This window comes from Scophthalmus maximus, chromosome 13 (assembly GCF_022379125.1).
Source record: "Scophthalmus maximus strain ysfricsl-2021 chromosome 13, ASM2237912v1, whole genome shotgun sequence".
Lineage (NCBI taxonomy): Eukaryota > Metazoa > Chordata > Actinopteri > Pleuronectiformes > Scophthalmidae > Scophthalmus > Scophthalmus maximus.
Window position 1 is genome coordinate 24,549,145 of NC_061527.1, and position 15,173 is coordinate 24,564,317.

General features: G+C 41.2%; 1 pseudogene; it reads left to right on the forward strand.

Annotated features, from left to right (window-relative positions):
- The first annotated feature begins 1,927 nt into the window (after positions 1-1,927).
- On the forward strand, positions 1,928-13,690 carry LOC118318127 (annotated as a pseudogene).
- Positions 13,691-15,173: the final 1,483 nt, after the last annotated feature.

Genomic DNA, 15,173 nt, shown 5'->3' on the forward strand with positions numbered 1-15,173 from the left:
GGCAAGGTCAAAAACGGGTAACCACAAACTAAAAGGAACGAGGACTGGATCGAGCCGTAGCATTTACCACATAAGGTTATGGAACAAACTGGCGAAGACTGAAGAGGAAGACCAGGTATTTAAACAGGAGCGGTGAGTAGTGGAAATCATCAAGATGAGCAGAAGGTGAGTAGGTGAAGTGGCGGGAACAGAAAGTAGGTCAGCCACGCCCAGCCGAGGAACACACACACACACACACACAGACAGACACAAAGGGGAAACACAGGGGCAGGGAACTGGTAGATCCTAACACTTTGACCAGGACATGTCCTTTGACTCACACATGAAACAAGTCTCTAGGACAGCCTTCTTTCACCACCTCATATCAAGAACATTAGAAACATCCTATCTCAAAAGGATGCTGAAAAACTAGTCCAGGTATATGTCACTTCTAGACTGGACTACTGTAATTCATTACTGTTAAGATGTTTCCCCAATAAGTCTGTGAAAATCCTCCAGTTAATCCAAACAGTAAAAGGAACTAGAAAAATAGATCATATTTCTCCAGTGTTAGCGTCTCTGCATTGGCTTCCTGTAAGATTCAGAATAGAATTCAAAATCCTGCTCCTAACCTACAAAGCCCTTAATGATCAGGTTCCATCATATCTTACAGAGCTCATAGTTTCATATTATCCCAATAGATCACTTGTCTCTATAAACACAGGACTACTTGTGGTTCCCAGAGTCTGTATGAGTAGAATGGAAGGCAGAGCCTTCAGCCACCAGGCTCCTGTCCTCTGGAACCAGGAGGCAGACTCCTTCTCTACATTTAAAGTTAGACTTAAAACCTTCCTCTTTGATTAATATTATAGTTAAAGCTGCTCAGGTGTTTACTAAACCATCTCTTAGTGATGCTGCTATAGGCCTAGACTGCTGGGGGAACTCCCATCATGCATCTCTCCCTCTCTCTCTCTGCCCCCATGTATTTACATCACATGTCACTAACTATGTTTTCTCTTTCTCCCAGTGTATCTCTGACTCCAGAGCTGCAGGATCCAAATCTGTCTTTACTATTTTTATTATTATTATTATTATTATTATTAATAATAATAATAATAATAATAACAACATTTTTTAAGTGTTAGTATTATATCTGTAATTATATGTATCAGTGTTGTAGAGATTAAAGCAACTACTATAAACTGTTCTCTCTGTCTCTCTCTCTCTCTCTCTCTCTCTGAGTGCATGCTGGGACTCCAACAACTGGTGCACAGAGGAAGCTTTTTAACAAAAAAATAATGACTTTATAAATGGTTGTTCATCGGAGGATTTTTTATTCTTGGGTGGGGATTTTAACTGCACTGAAAATGCGTCTTTAGATTGCAATCACGCAGAACCTTCTCAAACCTCTCAGCCCCCCTTAAAACAGCTGATCCACTCCCATGGCCTGGTGGATGTGGAGGAGGATGCACCCAGAAAGTAGTCAGTACACCTGGTCCCACCTCAGAGAGAGCAGGGTCTCCTCAGCCAGGCTGGATCATATTTATTGTTTTAAACATCATTTTAATGTCTTTAAAAGTTGTTATATTTTACCTGCCTGTTTTAGTGATCATTCCCTGCTATTATGTAATGTTATTATCAGAAACATTTTACCAAAAAGTGCATATTGGCATTTTAATTCTGTTTTAACATTTGACAACAAGTTCAGGGAAGTCCTTATTCATTTCTGGGATGTTTTTAGACAGAGGAAGGGTGGTTTTAGCAGTCTTAGGCAGTGTAGGGACCATGGTAAGACTCAGATAAAGATGTTGTGTCAGCAGCACACCCTCAATGTCACACGAGACATCACCAGATCTATGAAGGATCTAGATACCGATATAGTGGAACTGGAACATTTAAGGGAGTCCACAGAAAATCAAGGCTGTATTGAAAGTCTCAAAGTTTAAAAATGGCTTTAGCCGACCAGGCAGAGGAAAGTAATCCACACGGGGCAGCAGTTCGTGGAACCATGCCAGATACGAAGGTGAGCTGTGAGTTTTTATTCATCACTTAACACAAGAGGTTAAGGTTAGAGGTGTTCTGTGACAGACTGCCTCAAGTCTCTGAAGAGACAAACTCACAACTCCAAGCCCTCCTCCAGATGCAGGAGCTGCAGACCGACCTGGAGGGCATGCATGGACAGCGCGCTCCTGGCATTGATGGCCCAACTATGGAATTTTATAAAGCCTTGTGGGCCGTAAGGTGACCCAAGAAAATGTGTCTAGAAAGTGAATCTCGTTCCGACCTACAGGGTCTTCATATTTTCTACTTCAACAAAAAGGTCTATTCGTGTTGAGCGACAAATAAAAAAGGTCTCCACATGTAATCCTGCAGTTTTTTTTATGATCAGTGCCTTAATTCGGCCCTAGTTCTTTCTAGACATAATCAGATTTTGTTCACAAGTGGTGAAGCGGACGTCACGTGATCGTGCTAGACCAATACAGTGGCTGCCTTTTGTAAACAGAATCCAACATGGCGGCGTCCGTAAGCAGTAGCGACAATGAGGAAAATCCTTAAAAGTCACTGAAAAAGTCCATAAAGTGTATTTTATGCATTTATTGGCGGGCAAAAATGAAAATGCAAAAGGATTTACATAGGAGATGGGATACGTACCGGAAGACCATCAAACAGTGGTTTGGATTGCAGGGTGAGAGTCCGTCTATGGCCAAAACATACCAACATTGCGTAGATCTCGAGTTTGAGAATGTTCCCCAAGATGCTGGCTTTTACCCTACATGTTACAGGGGGTTTATAGACAAAAAACGCCTAGATTCAGCCGAGAAACGAGTCGCAAAAGGCCAATCAGAAGCTGAAGATTGTGATGTGGCTATGAGTAGTGACATTCCGATGAAGAAGCTTAGGTCTAGCAGTGACCTGCCCACTCCTTGTCCTGGCCCCGTGCTTCCTGCCCTCTGCATCATATGCAAAAAAAACTGACAAGTATATCACTGTGGCAGGCAAACGCCAGATGGTCCATCTGTCACAGGCAGAAACATTGGTAGGTAGAACACACACACACACACACACACACACACACACACACACAGCATACACAGAAAAAAAGGAGAGAGAATGTTACAAGTGAGTCACATTTGTCATAGTGATTGAATTTCCATATAAGAACACTTCTTTGGGCTTTAGCAGATTATCATATTAACTCCATGTAGTTGTCCAAATCGTTAAAGAAGGCAGGGAAATAAGGTTTACCATCACTGAACTTCCATTTATGTATGTGATACTTTGCAAACAAGAATAACATGTTTATGATGAAGTATTTAATTCCACAATCTTTTTCATAATAAAATATACCATAGAAAACATCCTCAAGATTCATCACCTCATTCACACTTCAGCCCATTCTTGGGGTGAAGTAGTGTTAACTCTGCCTAAGTTTGGAGTTCCAAATGTCAGATATACGGACCAACCGTTCGATATGCGCAGAACATGCAGACTTGGATTTATGTCTGAAAGCACTTACACACACACACACACATGCACACACAGTGGTCAAATTTTATTTTGAACTAGTATTGATTTCTCTATGAATGACTGAAAGGTTAAATGTGGGAGAAATATTTATCAACAGGCGGGCCCTCACCATCCTCACACACTCACTGAATTATCCTTTTGTTACTTCAAGGCCGTAGGAAGCTGCTGAGATGAAGCAAGACAGTAGCATTCTTATGCATATTAAAGATAGAGACTGTGTGTCTCTGGAGGTGCGATACCACAGGTGCAGTTACAAACAGTACACCAGGTTTTTGACAACGTCTACTGCAAGACCAGACAAAGAACTGAGTTATTTACTGTATTGCATTTTCAATTCATAACTCATAATTCCTTAACATTACACAAGTAAACATTGAATATATGATTTGTATATTGTAGTCTGTATATTATCTGTAGACACAATAATCACTACACAACTTTGGCACAGTGATTTAAGGTATTTCATCAACAACTTGCAATAGATGTATTTTCTTTCTGATTAATGTGTTTTCTTTTCAGAAATGAGCCAGCCTTTGATGTCAGCTATAAAATATTCTGCGAGAGGATCATCCGCCAAAGAATAATTGTAAACCAAGAGGTGCTGAAAATGACCCAGCTATGAAGGATGTTTTCTGATCTGGTTAAAAAACATGGAGGTCTTGTTGCTTCAAACTACAGGTAACTGCAATACCATTAGTTTCTTTGCCAGCTTAAATTAAATTGGTTTCCAGTGTGAATATATTTTTATTTTTATCCTTCTGATAATCTTTCACTGTATTTGTATGTTGCAGGCAGGATAAATTGTAGAGGAGGTTGACATGGACACTTTATACGGCGACGTTGTTATTGAAAAGACTTGTATGTGACTCTCCCAGCATGACATGCCCTTGGCCGCCCACGTCAGATGATTTAAATGTGACTGAAGCAAATTCTGTTGTGCCACTCGAACTATACTGCATCTGAGGACCCAACAATAGACCGTTATGTTCACATTGCAGATGATTTGAACCTGAAAGTGTTATCTATTTGTCAAGACATTGTGTATCTTGCGTCTAAGGGCCAGAAGCAGACGCCTAAATCATTGTGTCTTGGGCTAACTCTTCGCCATTTATCAGGTTCATCATGAATTGTGTCACTTCTAAATAGACTGGGACATTGTGCATCATGGGACACAGTTATGAGTCTAGACACTAGCCTTGCCCAACTTCAAGTAGTAGAGAGCACAGAAAAAATACCAAAGGGATTCTCAAAGAGGCACCTATCACACTTTGTGGGACAACATTGACTTTAGGGAAGAGACACTGTCTGGTTGTAGAACTACCCATCATGCAAATGGGATTATGCTGCAAAGTTCTGTAGTTGAGCCTGTCAGCAACAATTAGACAGTCACTGAATAAGGGAGTTTCCTCATTCAAAGCACCCCCCAGAATCCCTGTAGAACAGTACCATCAGTCTAAATGACAAGGGCCACAGAACTTGCTGTATGATGAAAGTACTCCATTGCAGGCAGAAACATACAGACTGAACACTCAGTTCTGCTGCACAAACTGAACTGGCATATGTTTGTGTGAAGTCCATAGAGGCTGAGAGATGCACAATCCCAAGCGGGGCAGGTTCCATACATTGCTTCAAGGTGAAAGCACTCTGCAAAAGTCAGCACTGTATTATCTTCCAGTCATTGAGGGTTCGCCGACAGAGATGTCAACAGTCAACACAATCCTGAAGCGAAGTGTCCAAATTGGTGATCAGCCAGAACTGGGCCATATTGTGTTAGTTTTTGACCAGGTTATATATGCCAAAAACCCAGCAAATCCGCTGGAAGAGCGATGGCTTTACAAAGCATTTAGTGATCAGACCAGGTGAATTTCACACATGCATGACCTACCTGGGTATTCTAGGAAAAAGGTTTGGAGATGGAGGACTATAAGACATACTCATTGAGCCTGAAGTTGTTGCTCCAGGTTTCATCAATGGGGTGATCGAAGGTCAATACTACAACCACAGCATGAGGGCACACAAATTTCTATATGAGAGTCTGCAGCGCATCCAATTGATCACCTTCTTAGACTCCTTGCCACCACAGGAGAGAGATGAGTGTATGGATGTCATCACTGAGATCAAATGTGCATTCCCAGACAGAACAATGGATGTTTTGTGTGCAAATGACAAGTTTGACAAAATGTGTTCAAAGTATACAGACTTTGTGCAAAGGAAAAGTGTAGAAAACACAACGTTTGATTTCTGGACTTCATACATCGACATGGTGCAGACACTCCTTTTGTTTGTGAGAGCAACACGAGAATCAGACTGGCAGCTTCACCTGTCGACAAGGCCGCTTGATGATGGCATGGTTTTTTCCTTATGATCGTGTCAATTATGCTAGGTATTTACCTTCATACTGGCTGGAAATGGTCAATTTGCCCATCACACATCCTTCTTGCCACAATGAGCTTAGTGTTAAAGGCCAGTGGACTGTCCAAAGTCAAAGTGTGCATGGATTCACATCTATTGCTTGTGACCAGGCTATTGAGCAAACATGCAACAGAGATTCCAAGACAAAGGGTGGCTGGACAGGGATAACACTGAATCGAGCTGCAAATGTATCGCTGGATATTGTCGCAACGTGAAAGGGCTGCCATAGCAAGACAATGTGAGTCTATGGCAGGGAAATCTCCTGAAATACGGACACGAAAAGACCTTGACAGCACACAAATTAAAATGAAAAGGCTGTGACCAGAATAATTTCCACCACTGATTCAATGCTTAACCCTTTTGATACATGCAAAGATGGCATTGTGGGCAAGCCAGTGCTGGTGGTTCAATTGCTTAAACAAACAAATCAGCTCTTATGGATTTATTGGAGACCAGAGGTGGAGACTGCTTAGTTGACAAAGTTCCAGAAGATGGTGCTATCCTCTTTGATGGCATGGCAGTCATTCAAGCCATTAGGTCCAGACCAAGTAACTTCGGAGAGCTCGCCGAGACCATACTGCAGTATATAGTCAAACTTGCTCTGCAGCACAAGTGTACAAGAATATACTTTGTGATTGACCAGTATCGAGAAATTAGCATTAAGAATCTAGAACGCTCACGTAGAGCTGGTGGCGGCACATAACGGGTGCAAATCTATGGACAGGATCAAAGGACACCAACACAATGAAAAAAGTTTCTGTCAGAAGGAAAAAATGAAGAGGCACTGGCAGAATTCCTCTATGTGACATGGCGAGATGCTGATCTTACTGCTTTGGGCCAAAACTTCAGCTTGTACATAGCACATGATGAACAATGTCACTGTGTGACTGTAATGGAGGGTCTACAAACTCTCAGCACTGTAGAGGATCTGACATTTGATCATGAGGAATGTGACACCAGGGTGTATTTACATGCACAGCATGTGGCACAGGAGTATAAAACTGTAGTCATCAAGAGCCCTGATACTGATGTGGCAGTGATTGCTGTAAGTTTGCAGACAGATTTACCATGTAGGTTGTATTTTTTCACGGGAGTTGGCAACAGAATGAGGATCATTGACGTAGTTAAGGTGTACGACCAGTCAGCTGCTCAAAATGTGAATGACGTGAGATACAGAGCGTTCTGCATGGCATCATCAGCCTTGCCAGAACTATCCATCCCCCCTACAAGTGACGCTCTGTACCAACACTGCAAAAGGGCAAACTACCAAGCAGCAATAACGAGGTCATCTCTTAACGCTAAGATGTGTGCCCCGTCACCTGTTGGCAATGGATGGCATCTTGAGTATGGGGATTTAACAGTGACCTGGATGACTAGAAATCCTGCCCCTGAAAGTGTGTTGCAGGTTGTCCACTGCAGTTGCAGGCAAGGCACGTGTGAGACAGGTAGATGTTCATGTATGTCTGCAAGACAGTCTTGCACAGATTTATGTCGGTGCCAAAATTGTGCGAATGTTTCCAAAGAAACTGAGGAAAGAGCTACATTTGATGACAGCTCTCCTGATAGTGACAGTGACAAAGAGACCATAAATAACATGTAATGAGTAATACACAGGCCTAATGCACTGCTTTTATTTTTCATGGTAATTCTTTTGTATTTTACTTTCTGATTATTGACATACTGTTAAGAAAATCAGTCTGCATTTACCCTGGCTGAGACAGGCTTATTTGTCATTGTGAAGATTGTGACACATATTTTGCTCTGTTAGTATTACCAGAACGAACCAGTGCCGAATTAAAACACTGATCATAAAAAAACTGTGGGATTACATGTGGAGAACTTTTATTTTCTCACTCAACACGAAGGGATCTTTTTATTGAAGTAAAAAATATGTAAACCCCGTAGGTCTGAACGAGATGAAACGAAAAGGGGTTCACCTTACGGCCTATTTTGGGATTTGTTCAATGAGTGTCTGGCCTCAGGTTCCATGCCAGTGTCCTGCAGGAGGGCAGTCTTCCTATTACTGCCAAAGAAGGGGAACCTGCAGGACATCAGAAACTGGCACCCTGTGTCATTGCTCTGTTTGGATTGTAAACTTCTGCCAAAAGTATTGGCCTCCAGGCTAGGGAAGGTTATGGAGCAGGTCATCCACCGGGACCAGACCTATTGTGTTCCCGGCAGGTCCATAGTGGACAATGTCGACCTCATTCGGGATGTTTTGGATGTTTCTAGTTCGTTGGGTATAGATACTTGTTTGATTTCCCAAGACCAGGAAAAAGCTTTTGACTGCGTTGAGCACAACTTACTTTGGAAAGTCATGGAGAGGTTTGGGTTCAACCCTGGTTTCATAGCTAAGATCAAGGTGCTGTACAGTAAGTTTGAGAGTGTGCTTAATATTAACGGCAGTCTGTGTGCTCCTTTTAGAGTGTGTAGTGGTGTCAGGCAGGGCTGTGATAACACTCTCCCTGGAACCCCTCCTCAAAACAATACATTCTAGCCTACAAGGTCTGCTTTAACCTGGTTTTAATGGAAGCAAAATTTTATCAGCATATGCAGATGATATTATTGTTTTAATGAAAAATCGGAGAGATGGGGACCTTTTAACCAGTATTGTTAGTGATTTTAGCATAGCATCGGCGGCGAGGGCGAACAGGAACAAAAGTGAATCGCTTGCTGTCGGTGAATGGCATGGCGGTCTCCCAGGCCTCCAACAAAATCTAATCTGAGACCCTTACATTACAGCAGCTTGTGGATGCAGTGGGGCCGGCGCGGAACAATGCTCAAACTCTGGGCTCTCTGTTGGGGCTGCAGTCGGTGCGGATAGCCCAGAGGATCCTGGAACTATGGGCCCAGAGGCTCTCTGGGAAAGAGGGGAGCTGGCTACAAAAAGAGCAACAAAGAGAAGTGGCAGCTCCTTAATTTTTTAATTTTTATTATATTATTATTATTATTATTATCACTAATAATAACAACAGCATGACTGTAATTTTTTGTGTTATAAGTGTCAGTCTAGTAGAGATTAAAGCGGCGGTTGTACAACTGTCCTCTTTCTCTCTTCTCTCCTACTGTCTCTCCTCCCATCCTCTTTCTGCCCACCTCTCCTCTCTTCCCCATTTCTCTCCTCACCCCAACCGGTCGAGACAGATGACCGCCCACAACTGAGTCTGGTTCTGTCAGAGATTTCTTCCTGTTAAAAGGAAGTTTTTTCTCTCCACCTTCGCCAAGTACTTTGCTCATTGTGGGATTTGTTGGGTTTTCCCTGTAATATTGTAATATTGACCTCACTATATAAAGTGCCTTGAGACAATGTATGTTGTGATATGGCGCTATACAAATAAAATTGAATTGAAATGAATTGATCTTAAAAGATAGAACACTCCATGGAAGAGTGGACTTTGCGATGCGCATCACCACTGACTTCTATGGAAGCTTATAGGGGACTTAATTCAAATGATAATGTAAATGTGAAAATGTAATTCCACAATAGCAAATATAATTTTGCACAAATGTTGTGATTTTTGAGTTAAATTTTAAATGAAAATGCAATAATCTATTTTTTATCCCTGATGCATACTGTGACTATATTAAAATGCTAATGCAATTTGATAACAATATGAAAATTTAAATGAAAACGCCATTTGACTTTTCATTTTCAAAGACTTAACCTGCTCTTCAGTGGACTAGATGTACTGTAAATGTAAATGCACTATAAACAATGCAGCCAAATTTAATTTTAAGCAAGCAATATGTAGGTCACAATTAAAATTAAAATGCATTTCTAACCATTTGAAAATGAAATTGCAAAGTCCATTTGACTTTTCATTTTCAAAGACTTCACCGGCACTTCGGTGGACAATATGTAAATGCAATAGTTGAAACACCGCCCCCATGTTACCACGCTCTTATAACTTGACTCTGTCAGTCCTCTCATCAAGGCTCGTCTTCTGTAAGGACGCGACACACCATAGGCTGCATTTTGGGAACCTGTAGCCAGAGACCGACAAGTTTCCTGACTCACGTCATGCATGACGGCGAAGTCCGTAGTGCAGCTACTCCGAGAGGCTGCAGAGGACATGGAGCAGTAACATTCACCTCGTAGTTCCCTACGAGGTGAAGACCTCTGCAGACCTCTGCTCTGCTGAGACCCGCTGCTCTGCTCCGAGGGGAGCTCTGTGCACTGGCACAACAGATGGAAGCCAAAAACCGTTCTAAACATCACTGCATTGAAACAGAGATGGATTCAAATCAGCATAATATGTTTAAGTTTCTAAAGACTTAAGACGTTAAGACGTTTCGGCCCAAAAAGAAAAGCATTTGAATTTGTGACCTACATCTTGCTTGCTTAAATTGAAAATTAGTCTGCATCGTTTATATTGCATTTACATTTACATATTGTCCATTGAAGAGAACGTTAAGTCTTTGAAAATGGAAGGCAAATAGAGTGTTCATTTAAATTTTCATATTGTTATCAAGTTGCATTATCATCTTAACATAGTTATAGAATGCCAATACAAGGATGTGAAAATGAAAATTGGATTATTGCATTTTCATTTAAATTTTTACTCAAAGGACACATACATTTGTTGAAAATTATAATGCAATCAATCAATATTGTCTGTTACACCTTTCTAATGATAAGCCCATATTTGTTTTGTTCTCTTACACAGATATAACAGTTCACTGGCGGAGCAAGGTGGGTGATGGGATGATTGATTATATGTGATATTTAGGTTAAAGGAAAACTAATGGATATCTATGTGCTTGTTTTTTGATACCAACTACTTTGATCAGTTTCAAAAATTTTGTTATTCATTTAATAATTTGAAGAGCACTGAAATATAAGTAGTGTAAGTATGTGAATTCAGCTTCAATTTATTTGCGTCTTGGAATAATTTTTCCAGTTTTAGGTAACGTGTTTGAGTAGATCTTGATTGTCATTGTATTAAGAAAACGAACCAAGTTTAGCATATTGCAAATATAAAAAATAACAAAATAAAAAATATAATTATAAATAAAAACTGAGGTGGTACTATATATGACAGTAAGTGGAGGTGGGTTATTGCACTTCCAGTTCTTGGGGTAGATGTTTATTGCACTATAGTCTTAGTTTATCTGCATCTTATGTAACTGGTTCAGTACATTCATTCATTCAGTATTTCATTTGCAAAATAAACAGAAGATGATGGCTTATGGCCTTTTTATTAAAGGTTTTAACCAGTGTATTTTCATTATTTCTGTTTTGTTAGTGTAGACTGACACTGAAAAAAATCCAGCTGCCATGGTAGCACACAGAAGAGTCCTGCTGCCCCTTGGATTACTTTTACTTGGATCCATTTTTGTCATCATGTTGGACAAGTTAAAGCAGAGTGCTAAGATGTGTGTGTGTGTGTGTGTGTGTGTGTGTGTGTGTGTGCCTGTTAATGTAAAACAGTTCCTCTCTTAAACTAACATGTTCAGCTTTTGCTCCCACCTTATCTCCTTAAGAGAATGGGGTCATCACAGCTAAAGCACAGTTAATTCAACACTAACATTTTTGGATAGTTACAGCATATTTTTATTTATTCTTCTAATCACAGCAGAGAGGATGCATCAGGTGCAGGAAAAGAGAAAGCAGCAGTTAAACGAAATCTGCAGTGATGACAAAGAGGCATTGTCTGAGGGGAAGCGCAGTGTAGATGATATGAGTGACAAAGAGCTGGAGAACCTCCTTGTGGATGACACTCACGGCATCATCTACTGTTACATCCCCAAGGTGATACAGATATGAATATACACAACACACAACAGTTCATGAACCGGCTTGTTAGTTTAATGTACCATGGGTACGCCTTACAGTGCCACTAGCATGGCTGTAGACTCTTGGCCTTGTTCTCATCTACAGGTGGCCTGTACCAACTGGAAGAGGGTGATGTTTGTACTGAACCAGAGCGAGCTTATTGTGACCCAATGTCCATACATGGTGGCATTGTCCGTCTCCCCAACAAGCTCACTCTTCCAAACAGCTTCCCAAGAACAGAGATGAGGGTCAGTCCATACAATGAGCTCAGAAGTATGTTCCTACGTTACAAACCACATCCGCCTTTGTTTCTAAAAGAAGTTAGTCAGTTTGAATAGAATATGTATGACAGTATTTTATTTTGCTGACTACAGGCAAAGCTGAAGCACTACACCAAGTTCCTGTTTGTCCGGGACCCATTTGTCCGCATCATCTCCGCTTACAGAAACAAATTCCACCAATCCAATGAGCTCTTCTATCACGACTATGCCCGAGACATTCTACATCTCTATGGCAACCAGTCTGATCCACCACATACAGTGGACGAAGCATTTGCATTAGGGGTGCACCCCTCATTTCAAAACTTTATTCAATATCTTGTGGACCCACAGACAGAGAAGGACCAGCCCTTTGAACCCCACTGGAGGCAGATTCACCGCCTGTGCCACCCCTGCCACATACAGTAAGGCCATCAGGCAGCAGGACCGAAGCTATGAAGATCATGTCCTCTGTTTCCTTTTGGGGGTTTTATTGACCTGAGGAGGAATTACCAATTTAGAGTGACACACAAATAATGTATCATGGGATTTTGCACAAAACAAAAACGAAAAATTTAAATGAAAGGAAGACATTTTCAGAAAAATGTGACTAGATCTTGATCTGTAAAATGACTAATTACCAGTAAATTCAATGTGAATAAATAGCACAATTTTCACCTGTTGGCTGACATGGTGTTTTTTTTTTCTCCTCAGGTACGATTTCATTGGCCATCAGGAGACTCTTCATGAGGAGGCTGAACAGCTACTGAAGCTCTTAATGTTGCTTGCAGGATGACATTAAGTTCGCCACTTCCCATGCTAACATGACTTCCCCTTTTTCTGTGTTGGACTGGTTCAGAACAGTGCCTGTTGAGGACAGGAGGAATCTATACAAGCTCTATGAGAGTGACTTCAGGTTGTTTGGCTACAGAAAGCCAGATGAATTGCTTGATGGGCGAGAAGAAGTCATGACGACTTCTCAACAATAATTTAACAACACTCTTCTCCAAGAAACCAATATACACTGAAGCGTTCTTAATGAAGCAAGCAGACGCATATTGAGCGAGAAGGGTCGTGTTATAGCTGGGAATTATTTAATATGCCTTACAAATAACATTGTCTCAAGGCACCTTAAATAGTAAATTATTATTTTAGAGAAACCCCAAAAGTTCCCACAATGAGCAGCTCTGAGACTGTGGAGAAAAAAAATCCCTTTTAACAGGAAGAAATCTTGAACAGAACCAGAACATCTGCTGAGACCGGTTGCTGAGAGGAAAGAGAGAGAGGAGAGAGATTGAGATTTTAAAAAAACACTTTATTTACATAAAGTAAATCCAGTTCAATACAGTGCTAGTGCATACTTCATTTAAAAAAACTACTCAGCCAGTTAAAAATTATGCAAAATGCAATTCATTATTTTCAGCAGTAAAAAAAAGTTTTTCATAGCACCATTGTTTTTTTAAAAGCTTCCATATCTCCGATGTTTTTATGAAATTCTAAACTCTAGCCAGAGTCTGGGCCTGAGGTTGCCCTTCCCTGTTCTCCACCCAGTTTTTGCTGCTTACATAAATTGCCATTTTAGCTTCACCTAAAAGAAAATTAAGGAGCTGCCACTTCTCTTTGTTGCTCTTTTTGTAGCCAGCTCCCCTCTTTCCCAGAGAGCCTCTGGGCCCATAGTTCCAGGATCCTCTGGGCTATCCGCACCGACTGCAGCCCCAACAGAGAGCCCAGAGTTTGAGCATTGTTCCGCGCCGGCCCCACTGCATCCACAAGCTGCTGTAATGTAAGGGTCTCAGACCGGATCAGCGCGTCTTCCAGGCCAGGTGTTGTATTGCTGCTGACATCCAGTCTGGCATCTTGTATCAGTGGTTCTTTCAACAACCACTGCAGAGAGTCGGCTTCTGGACACCTTTTATGATTAAAAAGGGCCCATTATTTAAAAACAGCTTGATAAAATTGAGGTAACCCTGTTTAATTAAAAAATTTACAAACAGTTAAAAACAGAGCATTATCCAACCCCAAGTTATTAGCACGCCTAAGGATGCAACTGGCCACATCTCTCCGCACCAGATCTGCCGAACCTAACAGATGAATTGAAGTCTGAAGGTGGCAGGGGGGTCTACACAGGTTAAGCGGTGCCACAACTCGGGTGCTACAAGGTTATTTAAAACCAATACTCTACCTTTAAAAGACATCTGTAGGAGCAACCATTTCCATTTAAAGATTTCTCTATCTACTTTCACTGTGACAGTCTCCCAGTTCTTCTTAGCTATGTTCTCTTTTCCTAAAAACACTCCCAAGTACCTAATTCTATCTTTTTTCAAGGCTAGATTTTGTTGGAGGCCTGGGAGACCGCCATGCCATTCACCGACAGCAAGCGATTCACTTTTGTTCCCGTTCGCCCTCACTGCCAATGCTATGCTAAAATCACTAACAATACTGGTTAAAAGGTCTGCATCTCTCCGATTCTTCATTAAAAAAATAATATCATCTGCATATGCTAGAATGTATTGTTTTGAGGAGGGGTTCCAGGGAGAGTGTATAGAGCATCCCTGCCTGACACCACTACACACTCTAAAAGGAGCACACAGACTTCCGTTAATATTCAGCACACTCTCAACATCACTGTACAGCACCTTGATCTTAGCTATGAAACCAGCGTTGAACCCAAACCTCTCCTTGACTTTCCAAAGAAAGTTGTGCTCAACGCAATCAAAAGTTTTTTCCTGGTCTTGGGAAATCAAACCAGTCCAGCACTAGTTCGTTCTGGTCGGAATCAGATTTTGTTCACGAGTTGTGAAGCGGCCGTCAGGTCATCGTGCTAGACCAATACGGTGGCCGCTTTTTGTAAACAGAATCCAATATGGCGGCCTCCTTGATCTCAGCCAGGGGTGGCAAAGATTATGGAAATCCTGCCAAATCTCTCCCAAAAGTGAGCAGAAAGGATTATAAACAATGCCGTATGCATGTCACACCCATAAAGAACGAAGGGGCTCATAGACAATAAGGTGAACATAGACAAAAGAGTCTCAAAAGCCATTTTTTTCCATACCGTATGTATTTTATCATAGACAACATGTATCCTCCTGCTGTTTTGTTACGACCCATTAATGTAGTATGTAGTGTATATGTATACTACCCTGATATTTAATCTTACCATATATTGCATTGTATTTTTTAAAGATTTGTTCTGGGCTGGCATTGGTATTTCAGCAATGGCT